Source organism: Chlamydotis macqueenii, chromosome 1 (genome assembly GCF_036417535.1).
Source record: "Chlamydotis macqueenii isolate bChlMac1 chromosome 1, bChlMac1.mat, whole genome shotgun sequence".
Lineage (NCBI taxonomy): Eukaryota > Metazoa > Chordata > Aves > Otidiformes > Otididae > Chlamydotis > Chlamydotis macqueenii.
The window spans coordinates 79,323,506-79,342,130 of record NC_141556.1 but is presented as its reverse complement, the minus strand read 5'-3'; the positions used below and the strand labels follow the sequence as shown (position 1 = coordinate 79,342,130).

Here is an 18,625-nt window from a genome sequence, read left to right as displayed (position 1 = left end):
ACTAAAACCAGAAGTGAATGTATGCATTTTACATTTACACGGTACTATGTACTCGCAGCTTGCTTCTACTCTGAGAGAGTCATGGGTCTTTTGCAAACTCCCATTGAAAGCAAGTGGAATTTTGCCACCGGCGTCAAGGAGAACTGGAATGGCTTTTGTGTTATTTTAAAGTGCAGCAAACAATATCCTTTTCCTTGGGCAGCATAAAATACTGCACTTGGGATATAAAAATTTGTTTGACTATGAAAAAGGACCCAAAGCTTCTATTTTTAATGCCCCAGCCCTTTCAATGCCTACAGCCCTCCAGCCAGCTGCACTACTTTAACAGAACAGCGGTGGGAGAGAAACTGGAAAAAACATCGTAACTGAAATATAAGCAAATGACCTAATCTACACCATGGATCTGCAGCAAGCCTGATTCCATTGCCAGTGAAGTCCAAGACAAGTTTCATCTTCAAAGGACGCAGCAGCAGATCTTCACTCAGTATAACAAAGCATGAGCAGTTTGCAATTTCATACAGTTGAACCATATTGACCACAGTTGGGTCAAGTAAGTGGTTATGCCATATAATTTTTTTTTCAGGTTTCCTAATGCTCTCACAGGGTCCAGAGCCTTCTTTTTGTTTTTGCTGAGAGAGACAAAAAAGAAACGGGGTCAGAGGGAAAGTAAATGGGAGGTTTGGGTTACCCTACATCTTCCTTTTTCAAGCAGAGGACAAATTTTACTATTCTTACTTCATGATTAATTTTTGTTACCCAGGATATTGATGAGGCTTTCAAGTCTAGCTTAAATCATCCTAATGTCAACTGATGAAGCAAAATTAGACCTTTATTTACACTGCCTGCAAAAATATATTACTGGCAGGCCGAAGAACACAGACAAAAGCAAATACCTCTATTTGTTTCATGATTCGTACAAACACACCCTTTGCAGCCTCTAGTGCACACCTAGCAATTCTGAAAATCCAACAGCTGCACAATACGACTGATATTTACACTAGACTGGGTGACGAAATCCACAAGGAACACTATTTAAACAGAAATTCTGACCCATAAAGTGACTATCATACTCTGTAGATCTGTTCTCTGCCAAATGCAACTAGTCCAAGCCTGCTATCATGTGTCCCATCTGCCTTTCCAGTGATCCTGTACCGCAGCCTCATGCAGATAAATCACCCGAGGAACTTGCTCCAGGAAGGGCCTCTAACACTGCACGCAGAGAGGGCAGATGGGATTTGCAGCAAGTCACAGCTTGATCATCCTGAGAAAATGCCACTTCTTCGCCAGCCCCTGGCTGGTAATACAACACATACAAGGGACCTAACCATGGCCATTTGTCTCCAGTCCATAAAACAGAATAACAGTACTGCTCTACCTCACTGGGTACTTTCAATGGTTGAAATTAGTAAGGCTGTGAAAAACTCAAATGCTACATGAATAACATCCAAGAGCCACAGGCAGAGTCTTTATTAGTGCTGAATGCAATTCTGATGATGATTTGAAAAAGCAAAACTTAACATTTAGAATCTGACCGAAGGGATTTGGACTGGACTGGAGAGTTTAAGTTAGCAGATGTATCTTACAATAACCTAATCTAGTTCAATGAGACGGCCTATATCAAATCCATACTGTTATTTTTATTTCCACAAGGGAACCGCACTACCAAAAACACTGGCTTGAGACGGCCACAAAGAAAACATGCTAGCAAAAAATTACTCAGAAATAATTGTAAAAAGTAAAATGCATATGCTGCTCTGGCACGTTCCATCAAGAAACAGTTCACAAGATTTTGCCTTGAAGGTTACACTTACTGCTCACATGTACAGCAAACAGGACGTAGGACGAACTGCCTGTATTTTAAATACAGGGGACTGAAGCATGGAAGATGAAGAATGTTCATCTTCTCCTAAAAAACACTGCAAAAGACTATCCAAAGTAAATAATTAATTTCTGAACTGTTATGCATAGGATTATTTTTTTTTCCCGTATATAATTTCTCTCCTAATCCTTTCAGGACTAGAATATCATTAGTCTAGTTCAAGACTATGTGCCTTATTTCTTCCTTCCCCCTCAGAACAAGGCCATACCAATCAGTGTGTGTTAATCTTGCAAATCAGTTTGCCTAGACGGCTTCCTTTCCTCAGCAGCTGTATGCTGGCTTCACCACGGACCTGAAGTCAGCGGCTCTAGTACCTGCCACTAAAATGCAGAACGTCAATCACACACTGCTCATGAGAATTAGCACAACACAATTCTAATTAGAAACTAAACACTGTGTTATCTGCAACGATTCAGAGATGGAGTAAGTTGATGCATGTTTTAGGAACCTTTCTTGCTGCACAGTAGTTCATGATAACACCCACCTCACAGCTCATTAGCAAATCAAAATATTATACTGTATAAATACTACTTTGCTCTTTTACATTTTACAGAAGCCCGAGGTCTCAGAAGCCTCCATTACAGAGTATATGTGATTTAGTTATATTGGAACATTGTAGGAAATGGAAAGCAGCCCTGACTGTCCAAAAACAGCAAAATGGAAGCCAATATACTGTATACTTTGGTCCTCTCTCTATAGAAATAGTCCCAACCCGCCTCAAGACATTTTAAACTGAAATACATATTGGCAGAATACAAAGAAACTACATACAGCATGACGCTGTACATGAGTTCTCTCAGTACTTCTGCGCTGGATTTATTTCTTTTTCTTGCTCTTTTCTGCAGAAAACAATGTAACTCACTATAAATCTAGACGGCACTACGGCAAGCTTCAACCAGAAATCCAAACGTAAGGAGGGGGAAACCTGGCAAAGAACTGAAATCAAAGATGTAAATGTTTAACAGCAAAAGAAGGACATGAAAGGATATGCAGCTGTTTTTGCTGCACTGTTTCTCAAAATGGGAACTGGAGAGCACAAACGTAGACCACATTCTCACTTCTAGTTGAGATAAACATTTACAAGCTATTCCTTTTAAACAGGAAGACGTAACATTAGGACACGACCTTTAATTTTTCTGAGTCTGTGAAGGCAAACCACCACAGCTCTACTGCAATGCAGTCAAACATCCAGGAAGAGATGCAGACTATTCCACTGCTTTGTTATTACAGGTGTACTTGATTTTACATTCAATGAGGAAGGTGCAATTTTACGGCTGTGTGGAAAAATCTTTAAAACGCTCGCGGGTGGATGTCTAATGATGCCAGACTGGTGTTGCAAAACATAATATGAAGACAAAGTATTGAAGAAATTGTCTACATGCCAATGAATGAGCATTTAGGTAAATAATACTAAACCACACATGCACGGATTTGGTGTCATTACACTATTAATACAGATGTGTACCCTGCTTTTGTTCTTTTAAAGGGTGCAATTCTGATGCAGCACCATTAGCTTTCTAGCTGGAAGCCAATACAATTTGAAAGACACCAACAAAAGATAGTGGAACATTAATTTACAGAGAAAATCTGCAGATTTTGAAAAGTCACAATCTACTTGTAGCTTGAAAGATGTTACACAAACAAAAAATGTGTTTCATTCTCCGTATTTCCCATGTAGAAATATATGCAGACAATTTTTTACTGTGGGAAACTATTAAACATAGAAGTCACTTTGTATTAATGGGCAAGTATATACTTACGGCATTTTCCTATAAAAATAAAGTACGCCAAAGGCTGAAAGGTGACAAGTTTGGACTTCTGAATCCCAACTGGAGACATGTTATAGGTGGATCTCCTGTGCAGGGTTGACTGCTTTGAAACCTTTGGAAGAGGTATCGGCAAGCTCTCAGGTTTGGTTCTCCAACACTGACATTTCCAGAATTACTAGTAATTTTTAAACCTTGTCCCACAACCTTTAAAAAAAAAAAAAGTTTCGCAATACCCATATAATCCATGACAGAATCTGGTAATTCTGCAGGGAGAAGAAATATTGTACACATATATTAAGGGTACAATTCTTCCCCATTGTCTAAGTGGCTTTAAAGGCCTTAAATAGACCCTCTGTTTTAGCTTACTGTTATTTTCCATCAGGAGAAGACTGAGGACCGCTTCAAGAGGTTTATTTCAGGCTTGGAAAACAGTTAGTTCCAACACAGGCTGCAAAAGAGTACCAAAGCTCTGGAACAGGCAATTCTGAAAACTTCAGAATTTTTTTTAAGAAGTACTAAACACAACCATGACATGGAAATACAAACTAAGTGCACGGAACTAAAAAAAGTATTTTCCATTATTTAATAACCTGCCAAAATGCTAATGTTGTATTTTATTTTTTTAAATTATAAATACTATTTACTGAAAGGCAGGTATGCTATTTCCCATGAGACAAATATACATTGCTTTGTGAGATTCTATAATTTTCAGATAGGTCGCTTGTATAAACATGACTTTTACTAGAAGGTTTTTTACCATTCTAGATTACTTTTATTGCCATTTAGTTTTCCTCAATAATAAGATGTGCCAAACAAATATTGCTTATGACTCTGGGGCACTGAGACTGGGATTGCAATCCACATTCATAACACATTGGACTAAAATCTCAGATCCTAAAGCATACGTTAACTTGATGAAAATGAGAACTAGTGCTACTATCTCATCAGATAAATGCAAACGACCTTCTTGCACACAATTTCTCAATGCAGCACAGAATCCAGCAGAGAACATTTAGGAATGGTATTTTGTATTTCTATCATCTTCCACCTGAAACATCTCCATGCTCAACAAATGAAAAAAAGAGTAGCAGTGTATAATGGGATGGGGAAAGGAAGGTATAGAGAGAAGGTATACAGAGGCCACGCAGGAAGGCTATGGCACAGCTGAGGGCAGAGCCCTCACTGCCCCAGCCCAAGCCCTCTCCTTTAAGTATGAAGTCAGTTTCCCTGGTTGGAGAATCAAGTAAGGAGGTGTGACAGAGAAGTCTTCTACTCCACCTTTTAGGACGACAACTGTTTGAAATCCTACGAAGAGAAAAACACATCCAGCAGTTACCAGGTTTGGTTGCCATTCTAAAACTTGACAAGTCAGTTGAGAATTAGGAGTGTGTCTCAGAGTACCTGGATAGCACCTCATTGAAAACTGGGGTACATTTTCAAACTTCAAATAAAACTCAGTTTTACACAATTCTAAGCAGGCATAGGAATTACCCAAAAGCTTCTCATAATCATAGAATCATAGAATCTTTAAGTTTGGAGAAGATCTCCAAAATCATCAAGTCCAACTGCCAACCTAACACCTACTAAATGCCTACTAAACCATGTCCTGAAGTGCCACATCTACACATTCTTTGAACACCCCCAGGGAATGATCAGTTGACTTCTAACTGAGAACATGTGATAACTGAAAATCCCTAGCTTGCCATATTTGAAGAGAGTATGTTTCAATGACCTGGATCTATTAGTGAACAAAAATGAAGACAAGAACGCAATTTCAAAGCGGCACTCAAGGGCTGGGAGTCTATTTGTAAGCATTTTGACAGCAAACATATCAGCATTCATTTATGATTAAAAGGTCAGGAAACAGTAAGGCAAAAAGAAGGAAAAAAAAAAAAAAAGACACCAGGAAACACATAAACGTCACCAAGCCTGCCTTACTCTAATTAAAGAACCGTCCTGGCTAGCATTTCCAGGGTCTGTCACAGCACTGGCACGTCTGATTTTGCTGTAAAATTCTTATTTTATTTTTCTTTCATTAAATTTATTGTCCTTGGTTAAAAGGGCTTTTCCATAAGGGATTCATCTTCTATTTATATGCAGATGAAAATGATCTAACTTGAGATGGGTTAGTCTCATGATAGGGCCCAGAGACATTAAAAAAACAGGGGTCTGTTTTGTGAAAAAAAACTAGTACAGTCTGCTTGCAGTTTAACAAAACAATAGGATCTTGTTGCAAGTTGTATAAAGCTCGATGTTCTTCTTTCAGTTCTAGGACTGCTTTCAGGTTATAAACATTATGAGCTGGTTTTTTTTCTGAAAATTAATTGCTATGGATCCAGGCCAGTATGGTCAGGTGAAAAGCAGCACAGGGCAAGACTCAGTAATGAGAATTTCAGTTAAGGCTCAAAACACATGAATAAAGGCAACATCTTTAAAAATATGTACGTACATAATATATATATATGTATGTTTCAGATAGTTCTGTATTTCTGGTAATAACTGTGGTTGTTGCACAGAGAACAGTAATTTGTCCAAACCAAACCATAAATAATTAAGGCCAGGATTTCAAAATCGGATCTGTGTGGGTGGATTTTTGCACCCCCGCGGATTCAATGGCAGGATCAAAGATTAGGAAAGCCAGAAATACACTCAGAATCTGACTATTGCTGAAGTACAGCACCTGGCGTTTCCAGTGTGGGGAAGGGTCTGTTTTCACTAACACCCTCCCACCCGAATGCCTGATGAAGAAACACTCTGAAAGCAGCAATCACCCACCCTCCCCACAGGAGCCAATTCCTACCGCTTCCATTTCTTTGAGTTACGGGATAGAGCTAAGGAAACAACAGAGCTGGCATTTTGAGTTTAAAATCTCCTTACTATTGTAATTAAAATAAGCTTGGCATACAGCCCTCTTCCCAAGCTATGTATCAAGCACTGATTTACTGATTTCTTTTTTTTTTTTGACCTTCTAAAAAATAAAGTATTTATTTTTATTTCAGCTGTTCTCAAAGTCATCAGAGAAAAAACTACACCCATTATTAGTGGTGACAGTAAGGAGCAGGGGAAGATCTGCTGGCTCCTGCTGAGGAAGTTGTTGACAGCTGTCGCACAAGAAGTCACTCGATGCCGACAACTGGACAATAACTGCCCACTGACTGAAATTCCACTTTTGGACAAAATTACTGAGAACGCTGTCAGGTTCAAGCCATCTGAATAGAGTAGCTCTCTTTGCCCAAGTTGATCAAAGGACAGACATGGAGAGATCACAGCGCTCTGCTATTACCCTTGTATCCTCCTGAGAACTTGTGATGGTCACGTATTGTGTGACTGCAGCACATCTAGGAGCTTTTAACACAGGTCATCACGAGACACTGCAGACACTGACTTGTCCTCTACAAATCTTACAGTTGCTGACTTGCTTTTTCTCTTCTAAAGATCTGGAAAAAAAACCCTGCTGTTCTCCTCAACAAGTCTTGGTCACATGTTGCTTCTCCTGCTCAACATGTTCAGAAGGTAACGAGGGAGGGTTTATGTCCAGCGGGCATTTATGTGGATGATACTCGGTTCCTTTCAACTCAAACACGTCTGTCAAATTCCCTAGAAGTAACTGGAAGAGAAACAGGTCATGAATGAAGGCAATACAGCTGCAACTCAACCTCACTAAAAATGAGGTGGATCCGTAGTAGAAACTTAAAAGGTCATCATTATGATGACCGCAGCTGGGGTTTTTTTTGAGCACATTACATTTGGGAATCTTGACTTAATTCATGACTGAAATACAGCTTCCATTCATATGGGATAAAAAGGAAAACACTACGGCCAACATTACTGAGAGAATCAGCCTAGATGATGTCCCCCAGTTGCCTTAATTTGTGGGAGAAATTCAAAGCTGATCAACAATTCGGCTGATTTCCATGGAAACTGGATTTTGACTCATGAATCAAAAGTGCATGAGGGCCAAAAATGCCAAGTACAGATTATAAAAATATTTTTCCACATTGGGATTCTCAAAATAAAAGGCAAATAGTTAAGCAGAACAGGAATAACAAATTCATAAGGAACTCATTTTTCATAATCCACACTATCTTTGTTTTGTATACTGCACATCCATCTTGTATCTACACACTTACACTCCTTGAAGATTTCATTAAATGCCCTAAATATCAACACATTTTCATGGGTTTAATATCTTAAATAAATCAAAAGCAGAAAGTGCCTATATGGGGAGAAAATACATCAGAATTCAGTTTAGTCCTCTGCCTCATCACAGGCCACTTCAAAATCTGGACTTAAAATCTGCTGGTTTAGGGGAATGGCTAAATACATTCTTACTGTGTTTCCCAGCGGAAACATTATCAATAGCATTCTCTTGTTCAGAATTATCACTTCTCTTGAATACCCACAAAAATATATGATTATTCCTGTGGAACACATTTGGAGTATATGATTTCTCTGAGCAAACATGAGCTTAATGTTATACTTTTGTCTTAGTAGAAACTGAGGCTCTTGCAATAAATACTTACAATAATATTTAACAGTGGTAGTGACAAAGCTCTGTAAGAATGAGGTTAATTGGTAATTTTCAGTATTTTGCAGAAGGATGTTTTACAGTCCTCTTTCAGTTTACATCATTTCTCATAATCTACAGAATAAAACCAAATCTGCAAATATCCAGTTCAGCTCCAAGGATACAGCACAGCATGTGGTATTCTGCATTATACCAAAACTGCTTAATTTGTTAACATCTTGCTGTCTAGGAAGAACTTTTTTCAGATTATATCACCTGGAGACATTTTACAACCTCTATAAAGACTGTGTTAAGGACATTACATAGCTCAGATTTTAAATATATGAAAAGAAGAGGAAAAGCTTACCAACCTTTTCAGCTCTTAAAATAATGAACAGATTCCTTTCCAAATTGAAGAGTTGAAAGAGAAGAGAAAGAAAAGAGAAAGAGAAGAGAAAGAGAAGAGAAAGAGAAGAGAAAGAGAAGAGAAAGAGAAGAGAAAGAGAAGAGAAAGAGAAGAGAAAGAGAAGAGAAAGAGAAGAGAAAGAGAAGAGAAAGAGAAGAGAAAGAGAAGAGAAAGAGAAGAGAAAGAGAAGAGAAAGAGAAGAGAAAGAGAAGAGAAAGAGAAGAGAAAGAGAAGAGAGAGAATTAATTCAATAGCTTTAACTGAAATTACTGGGAGTCCTTCCATTCCATTCAATGAAAATTTCATCTGGCACATAGCTGGTGGTTTGTTAATTTGGTTTTCTTTTTTTTTTCTTGCAAATATCTTTATTATTTGGTTAGATCTTTAAGATGGTTGAATATTTTTCCATTACATTTTCAGTTTTATGTGCAATCTTATTTTTTAATAGACCACATGTACTGCAGATATATAACAAAATCTAGCAGAATACTTCAGAACTGTGTATTTGTTCTGCTACGGTTTATTTATTCTTTCTACATATTCCTGGGTTCAAGAAACCTTCAAAGCACTACCCAAAACAAAACAGCAATGCTACACATAGCTTTTTAACTCAAGGAAGCAGGGTTTCTTAAATATTCTAATGAAAGGCTGGAGGTGGGTTTTTTACACCACTTTTAGTGATGCAATTGTACTTAATCACTGTTAACAGTCAAGATTTTCAGGAGCTAGATGAAGTATACTGTACTAGCTTAATAACTACATCTTTCTCAGACTTTTTAAAACTTGCTTTTCTTTTTGATTGGAGTGGAAAGCTAGGGGATTGGAAAATTCTGGTGATTCTTCTGTAGACTGAAGTGGTTTAATTGTGTCCGCTCATTTAAGAAGACAATTCTAATTTGCAAGGGTCAAGAAAGAGAACAAAACAAAAACGACATCACATTTCTACTTTAGCCAGAAGCACACATTCTTAGAAAGGAAACCGGACAGAAAATATTAGCTACTGCACCAAAAATATACAGGCATAAAAGAAAATAATTCAGGAAATATGAGACCCAAATCTCTTCAAAGTTTTATGAAAAGAAAGCCCATGCATTTAGAGCTAAACTGGATGAATCCATCACTTGACTCAATACCCCAAAGGAAACGTGGCACATAGTATATTAAGTTAATAAAAAACAAACAAATGCACAGCTAATAAGTCTGAAAATTCAAACCTTAAGTTCCTCATTAAAAAAGCCACAAGTGACTTTCTAAGCAGAACTACCCAAACCACTATGCTGTGTCCCTCGGGACAGTCAGTTTTCCTTCTCATCTTCTTTGCTGCTTTTGTACTGATGTATAAAAGTTTAGCTGTCTGGGGCCCAACCATTCTCAGGCAGCTTTGAGCAGTCAGCAGTCTAGTGATGAGATGATCATATGTGATGAAAGGACAAAGTTAAGTCACAATTTCTGAGTTAGTGTTAGTGTTTCATCTACCACATGATGAATAACAACATGAGAGGCCCCTATTCTTCTAAAATATAATTGGCTTTTCTTTAGAGAATGGTGTGCAGAAGCACAAAAAATGGGAGTAATGTTCAGGTCATACTCAGATTAACATCCTGGTGCCTCTTTCAAACGTTATCTTCCTACTTGTCCTCCTCTCTCTGAACCACAGATGGGTCACGACAACTTTCCTTTTGACAGCTGTTGCTGTGCTTTTCATGCAAACATTTAATGACTAACTAGAGGTTGATCACCGCCAGCCCACTTGGACCAGTTGGATTTCATACTCCTTCACACACGCTGGCCTCCAGAACAGCCTCGTTTCCTGCTCTGCTGAAACAGAACTTGCTTTCACCTTGCTGAAGCCCTGTTACACTGCCTGTTGGTTTCCTTCTGCCTCCTCTTTCTCTGGCCAAGGACGGGAGAGCCCACGAGGCATCAGGCAGACACTCACTGCACAGTCCCGCTGCTCACTACTAAATTATACTCTTGTGACGCTGTTTCTACCAGCCCCTAATGTTACTTTGCTTTCGTGCATTGCTCAGTCTGCATTTCACCACTTCTCCTGGATGGCTGCCTCCCCACAAACCAGCCGCACTCGTCCTGCCGTCTGCTTCCCAGCGGTGCCTTGCAGTCCCTCGCCGCAGCAGTGCCGCTGGCTGGCTCCACATCCCCACCGCCATCTGAGTGGCTGCTGATCCACGAGTGTAGTGCAAGTACAGCTGCTGCAATCAGCAGCTGAAAACGTATGTGGTGACCACCTTCTGCAGCGGACACGTGCTACAAGATGTTGAATTTCCTTAAATCTCGCTGTAGATTTCCTCCTGTACCTTGGAAATTTCTCCGTAACTTTAAGTAGAGCTGCTTTTTTTCCAAGAGAGGCTGCATGCGGCACTGAGGCCTCAGTAACGATGATCTCCACGCTCCTTCTAGTATGTGTTCAGAGGAGCATACCAGCACACTAGCAGAGAGGCATTCTTCATGAGCCTGTCTCTGCCCTGCTTCCTGGATTCATTTTAAGCGTGGCCTGTGTATTGCAAGAGCGGCTGTCGTTTCGCTCCTTTCCCTGGACAGTTCAGCTGCTCCTGTTCTTTGATTCATTCCTTTAGGGTTAGATGCCTTTTTCTCAGCAATTCCTCCTACAAACTGGAATCACATGTCCCCCAAATGATCCTGTCTCTAATTAGGAGATCTTTTATGTCTCTGAAGTACATGTGCATGCCAGAATTCTCAGCAACATGGTGCAAGCATCTATTCTCTTCCCTGCTTCTTGCTTTTGGGATTTAGAGAAAAGTATCCCTCTGATACCTTGTATGTATTTTCCTCAAGCATTTTGCTCAGCTGTTCCAGAGTCTGTGTATTCATTCCTGGCAATTTTATTTCACTCTTTCATTTTGTCCTGTGAAAATGTAAAAAAGCTATATCTTAGCAATTTATCATTTTTATTCCCTTTGTCAGGTTCATATACAGACACAATTTTTCCACACACACACACACGAAATCTTCTTGGCCTGGAAGTTTTTCATTCCTAGTGGTCTGGTTCCTTGTAGTGGATTAATTTGCCCATTTCTAAGTGCTGTTAATCAGTTTTTTTTTTTCTCTCTGTGGGTCTCTCAGCCTGCCTGATGCTAACCATGCTTGCATGCATAGGATGCTAGGTAAATAACATGAGGGCTCCGTGCAGCCAACTTTAACATGGGTATTCAGAGAGCTCTACTACATGTAATATGTGGATATTTCAGTCAGGTGCAATGAGAATAAAATATCCCGTTTTTCAAACTGGCAAACTGTGCTCCTCCTTCCAAGCTCCAATTGGGTTGTCACAGCCACTGCGACAGGAGGTTGTATTGACAAGCTTGGCAGACATCTCCAAATCTTCTGAAGTATTGTCCCTCACCTCCCTCCTATGTAAGTGTTATGTTTCTTTTCCTAGACTTCTAACGACCATATTTAAGAAAACTACATCAAGCTCTAATGGAGATGTTCCTAGGATGAAGTGATGGTGTCAGTCCCAACTACAGATGAACATTCTTGCTTGAAAATTTCTGGAAACGTTGCTGAACCTAACAAACTACCTAGCAGAATGATTTTTCTCTTCTGCAGCACAGCTCCTTGACTTTGTAGCCGACAGAATCTGTCTCCCCATTAATTCATGCCTCTAAGAGCTTTTCAGCTCCATAAGCTGAAGGGAAATTATGTTTGAATCAAACACATAAGCTCTAAAAAATAGTCAGAGGCTCTGCTCTGGGAAGATGCTACAACCTGTAGGAAGAGAGCTCCCGCCCAGTCCCTCCCGTTGGGCTGAGTTGCTTCACAGGTGCAGAGGACCTCGCTGCCTGGGGTTGAGAAGTTCCAGAGTCACCACCAACGGTGCTCCTGCCTGAGGTGCTGCATCAAAGCACTCTCCGACCACCCACCCTCAGTTCGTAGGTGGAGGGGGCCATTAACATTCACATGACAGCCAGCACTTCCAAATGGGTCACACACAGCCACCCTCGGAGGGACTGGCACAGTAAAACAGACACAGCATCCTCAGGTCAAGTACACAAGCCAAACAATGCTACACTTCAAAGAAATGAAAACATTATTTAGTGTACCTCAGGAGAGTAAGTGAAAATACTGCAAACAAAGATGTGAGAGTTGAAATCCTTCTGCCAGGTTACTGCATGCTTAATTTGACTTGGCCACAGAGAAATATCATCAAGCCATACCACCAAACGCCTCACATCCAACCGGTCTTCTCTCAGAAGAACAAAGGTGCTAGAATTCAATCTTCTGATGACCCTCTTGGAAGCCTAAGTGACAGCAAATTTTAAGGGCTAAGATTTGGCATTGGTGTAGGCCTTTCTTTTTATGAATGCCATTTTAAGGCTCAATGTAATTGTTGCTAAAAATAAGGTAATAGAAGGGTTCCGGTCTTGCACTATAATGAAGTGCAGTCTCAATTGTTTGAAGAAGTAAAATTGCATTGATGAGACTGGATCAAAGACAAATGAAAAATCAGATATTTCCTCTTGAGGGTATAAATTTTAGGACGGTCATGCTTTTTCAAGCAGCCCTTACCGCAGTTTAAAGGCAGAGAGATCTTGTAGTCAGATTTAATTTATTATCAAAACAACAACAACAAAAAAAGAAGAGGGCATATAAAAACTCCCGTGTCAGAAAATGCTCAAAGAAAACCAAATGTAGCATTCCTATTACCAAAGTGGAACGTGCAACCAATCTTGCTTTGTTTTACAAATTAGCTACAACACAGACAACAGAATGGCATTAGCAACAGCTACAACTGTCTACCATCCCCAGGCAGTAAACCTCCTGCAAAACTTCAGAGGCACCACCATTTTTAATTCCTTGCCAACATAAACACTTGTCATGACTGCTGGGATGCCAACCATTTCATGACAGAATCCAAACAGCAAGAAGTTTTAATCCAGGGAATTCTCAAAGTAACTTATCTCAGTTCCAACGCATTATAACAGAGTCTGAGAATAATATATGGCACAGCTGTTACAATTAAATCTAATATACACTTTAAATTATTTATTCTTTCATGCTTTTAAAAATAAACAATTGTTTATTGTGGCCAGTTTACTAAATCTGAATTTTGCGGACCCACAATTTAATTGTCCAATAATACTCAAAGAGAACTGAAATGGAAAAAAAAAAAAAAAAGAGCAGAGAGCCCAGATAATTGCTTGAACCCAGGTTGTACAAAACCAGTTTTATAGGTGTATCTTCTGATTATGTCAACCACCTTAGGAGCCCTAGACTCACTTGTGATTTGTGGAGCTCCTCCACAGAGAGCTGAGTGGTCAAATGGCATTGATTAATTTCACGTGTAACTGCTAAAGGGTATCTGAAAACGGGAAAAGGACACACTGCACTTTCTTTATGCTATTATCCTATAATCAGTATTTGTAGTCATAGCAGTAGTGCTGCATGAATCGACGAATTTAAAGCAGTCTGTGCACCTGACACCACAGCAGTTCCACATTTACATTAGAAATGGCATGCCCTTAAATTTACTTTTCAACAACAGTGTGCACTCTGGAGTTTTCATACAGCAGAAGCAGTTCTCTCCCATTAAAAAACTCATTTAAAAAAACCCCAACAAAACGTAAGAATCGTATGCTGAATATCACATGCTTAGATTTAATCACAGAACACCAGATACACCTGTAAAAGGGCTCCAATATCTTCCCCATCTCACCTTCTCCTGTTCTGCTACCGATCTCAAGAATTGCTACAGTCCCCTGATAGGCACATCAGGCTGGGAACTGTTTGAAGTCTTCAAAAACATGAGACAAGTAGGACAATGACCTCAAAACCAGTAGGGTTTTTACCCAACATCTAAACCTGGTTTCTTAAAAACATATTCAAAATGTCCCTCTCCTCTCAGGCCAGCTCAAGAGAGATACTCCTCTTCATTCACAGTCCAATGTAAAGAAAAAATTAAAAGACTGGCCTCTAAGCAGTTCTTAGAGGTCATACTGTCTGAAGCAAGTGCCAGTGCTAGGCACCAACTGGTAAATGAGAGCAAAGAGAAGGTTCCTAATCAAACATCTCCGCGACTACATTACAGGCAGTCTGGATGCTACAGCCACACTCCGACCAGGCTGTGGGCTGCTCTGAGTGCTACAGGACTATCTCAGAGCACGATTTGAGACCTTCAGGAAGCAGTAAAATTCAATGATGAGTTTTAAATCAGCTTTAATAGTTCACCTGATCTGTGTTCTGCACACTAACACCAATGTTTGGATCTGGTTTCATATTTGTTACTTGTTCAGAGAAAAGACAACTTATCCCACCACCCAGCCATATCACTGAGCATGTCCACAAACCACTGCGGCATGGGGGAAGAAAACCTTGGGAGCCACAAGAATCAGTAGATGAGGGACTAAACCGTTAATGAAAGTTGTGAAATCCGTTTGACTGCATGTACCTGAGGACAGTTTAGCACTAATGCAATACTGCATCTCAAGCACACCGAGGCAGAGTAGAAGTCACTTTGAGCTGCAAGACAGCATACACCACAGTGTGTCAAATATCTAACAGAGGAATTCCTCACCACAGAGCTAAGTTCAGAATGACTGTATGGAAAATTGTGGCTTTTTCTTAGGCGAGAAGACAGTAGGCGCCTCCAAGATCCATTTATTGATTCTCCGAGGTGCGTTTAATTTGCTAAAATAGGCATGCTTCTCAAATCCATTTCCCTGAAAGTATCAAAACCACAAAGAAGCCCGAAGACTGAGTAACAATGTCTGACAAAATAAAAAGACAGAATTGTATTAACAGATTCATCTGTAGCTGATGAATTGCAATGCCATACTAACATTTCAAATCAGAATATGGGCACCTTTTTCACATTCCCTTTCTACCCCAATTTTGACCACTCTCTGTAAACAAATAAATACACAAACACATAGGCACGAAAAAGAAAAATAATGATGTTAAATTACAATACTTCCTAAAAAGAAACAACTGACTTCCAGTTTTTAATTATCTTTTTTTAGCAGAGACAATTTTAAAAGTAAAAAAAAATTGCCATAGGAGTCAATACGCCAACCTGCTATTTCAAGACCTACTCCAACAGGAATAAGCTGAAATATCAATGTGCCTAATTTAGAAATAATATAGATGTCCATGGTGAAAGAGCTTTTGGTCTCAAAACACAGGAATGGCTCTATGCTTCAGATTAGTACTGCTCTGCTTCCACTAGCTGGTCGAGAATGCTTTGCCATCAATTGCATACACAGGTACAAAACATTATGAGCAGTCACTCAAGTAATTTGATCTCCAGTGTCAGCAATAGCCACTTGTTGCTAGTGCTCTTCTTGAACTGTAACGACTAAGCTGCTGGTGTAAATAAAAATACAAAGCTTCTTCACCAAGACTCTTCAAAATTCAGCACGGAGTAATGTACCTGGAGTATATGATGACTTCATTTTATTTCCTTCAATGTCAACATTCTTAGTAAAACCTCACTGACAAGGTTTAATTTTTATTTTCTGCTTGTATATATTTAATAGGTTTTAATAACTAAGCCATTTTTATTTCTGACAGTGAAATGAAGAAACCTCTTTATTAGAAAGAATAATTCCTGATGCATTTTGCAAAGCAAGAACACAGAAGACACTTATCATGTGACAGAGGTGTCTCAAATTCTCCTGTTAAAATTAGCGTACCCCTTCCCACTCAATTTAACAGGCACTGGTTCCTGTCCCAAACAATATGCATATGGGTGTGCAGATCATCATCTGTGACTTCAATCTACTAGACACTGGGTGCCCAGGAACAGACACTCACCATACCCCATGAAGAGGATACAGGCACTTACAGGAACAACCCTTCCATCCAGAACAGTTTTTAAGTAGGTGGGAAAAAAATCACCCATCTCATTTCATCACCTACACAAAAATTATGCTCCCAGTGCTTTAAATGTAGGAGCTATCAACTCATTTGATGTCTCTCTGTCTCAGATTTTGCTTTAGCTGGGTGTGTAGCTTCCAATGATGAGAATTCATATATGCTAATCATTGTTTGTCTAAAAATTCAGTTTCATTGATTACAAGTATAAGCAAGTTATTAGAAGTACTCAAGTAATATTACGAGACTATGAAAATATTTGGTAACTTGGTAGGTAGTTTGTAAAAATATAATATTAATGGAAAATAAAGAACATGACTTACACCGAAATAACAGAAAGATTATGACTTACCCAAAACCCTCTGAAACAGCATTACTGCCTTTCTACCTTTCTCCTGGTTACTCAGGGAATCTAATTACCTTCTTAGTCTATTCCTTGGAAGCTCCTTTTCTCCCTTAACTTTTCAACATAAAATTTATTTTTTCAATGTTACCTAGAGCTGAGCCACTTTTTCTTATAGGACCTCTTGCACAGGAATTATGTATAGAGAAAAAGACCTACATACCAAAGACTCATATTTATTTAAGACTGTAGACATTTTTTAGAACCTATCAGAAAAGTTCAAATTATAAGGAACATATTTCACAATCACTTTTCAGCTGGAGATTCAATCAGCCAACTGAGTGTATGAACAAAGATTTATATTTAGAGGACTGAACAGAAAAAGGTTGCAGTTAAAGCATAAAGTACTCAAAATTTGGAAGACACCAAAGGTAAGACTGCCCTCTTCTCACAAAAAGCTGTTTTGACTGAAATTGCCCTATCACAGTAAATCTGAACAATATGCCTAGCACTAAAAGTTCACCCCAAATATTTTAAATTTAGCAATATTCTAAGAACTAACAGCAATGCAGATATGAGACAACCAGCTTCTCCTACAACTAATTTTCCCTGCTTTACTACTACCGTTTTAGCTGGATGGAGAAAGTCAGTGTCTTTCCAATGAATTAACTAACTTGAGGATATGTCTTAATCTTTGTTACATACTGTATTTCTACTCCAGTACATTCCTCCTCCTCCAAAAAAAAAAAAATAGGATTATCAGTCATTTCCTGTGGACTGGAAAGAAATCCAGACTTGAAAGGCTTGCAACAGCAATTTAATATTGGAGCAACTGCACTCTCCATTTTCCGTATTCATTTCTCACCAGCCAAGTTAAGATCTCTCGTGTACAAGGGAATTTGCTTTTCACAGGTGGGTCTAAAGCTTTTGGTAGGAAAAGTCCAAATTATTCAATCTCTTGTGGAATTACAAAGAAAACTACAGCTGAGAAAAAAAAATACAAAAAACAAACAAACAAACCAACCAAAACCTACCAGAAAACAACACACAACCAAATCTCTTTCTTCATCTGAACACACGTAAATTAACTTTCAAGAAATGTAACAAGCACCAGCTCAGCTTTTCCCCTCTGTTGGTTTGAGGATTTGAGAACACCGTGTTCCCTGGGCCAGAAACTGAGAAATCAGAATAAGCAAACTTACTTTGAATCTGTGTTTGCATATGTTTTCAAAATGCCTCACTTCTCACTTTGCAATAGGTAAGACAAGGCCACAGGTCCACTGATTTCTCTTTCTATTTATATCTGGAGTAATGTAGCATCAGCTGACAGAGTCAACTGCACATACCCAGGACACAGGAAGCAAGGGAGAACAGTTTCTCCTCCCTCTGAGAGTATCCAGAGCAAGTGTATTTGAGGGAAGGTTTATTGGGCCTTAAAGACTTCTAAGGTATGTTCCAAAAAAATCCTCCTATGAATGCATAAGTGAGAACTAACAGAATGAGAAAACAGTAAGAAGAGTATTGAATGTTAGTTAGGCCAAGACACAAAGGTTAGTTTTTCTGAAGTAAAATATATTACTGAGACAATTGTGAAACGTAGCAATAAAAAGAGACGCTAGTACTTACTGTACACATTGAAGATGTTCTAACTACAAATTTATTTTAATTAACTATTTGTGACAATGTCATTGGGCATTACCTGACTTTGTTGCTTGCTGGGTTTCTTCCCCAAAAAATGGAACTTCAACCTGCAGAGACTTTAACCTTAACAAGACTTCATGCATTAGAGTTCTTGGAATAGACCACTTCCTTAAAAACACATGAGGATCAAGTTTTAGATTTTAATTTAGTCTCTGGTCTTGCAATTTAT

At 39.0% G+C, this 18,625-nt stretch overlaps 1 long non-coding RNA gene across 2 annotated transcripts in view; it reads right to left on the bottom strand.

The window, feature by feature from the left end:
• The window catches only part of LOC147602156 (uncharacterized), a 53,274-nt gene that overhangs the window by 12,098 nt on the left and 22,551 nt on the right, over window positions 1-18,625 (bottom strand). The window contains exons 4-5 of one of the 2 annotated variants that reach the window (XR_015260002.1): window positions 8,527-8,557; window positions 6,932-7,255 (exon numbers count right to left, since the gene is read on the bottom strand). The exons of the other annotated variant lie outside the window; for it this stretch is intronic. This is a non-coding gene — a long non-coding RNA (uncharacterized LOC147602156). The remainder of the gene's footprint in view (window positions 1-6,931; window positions 7,256-8,526; window positions 8,558-18,625) is intronic. 2 annotated transcript variants of the gene reach the window in all.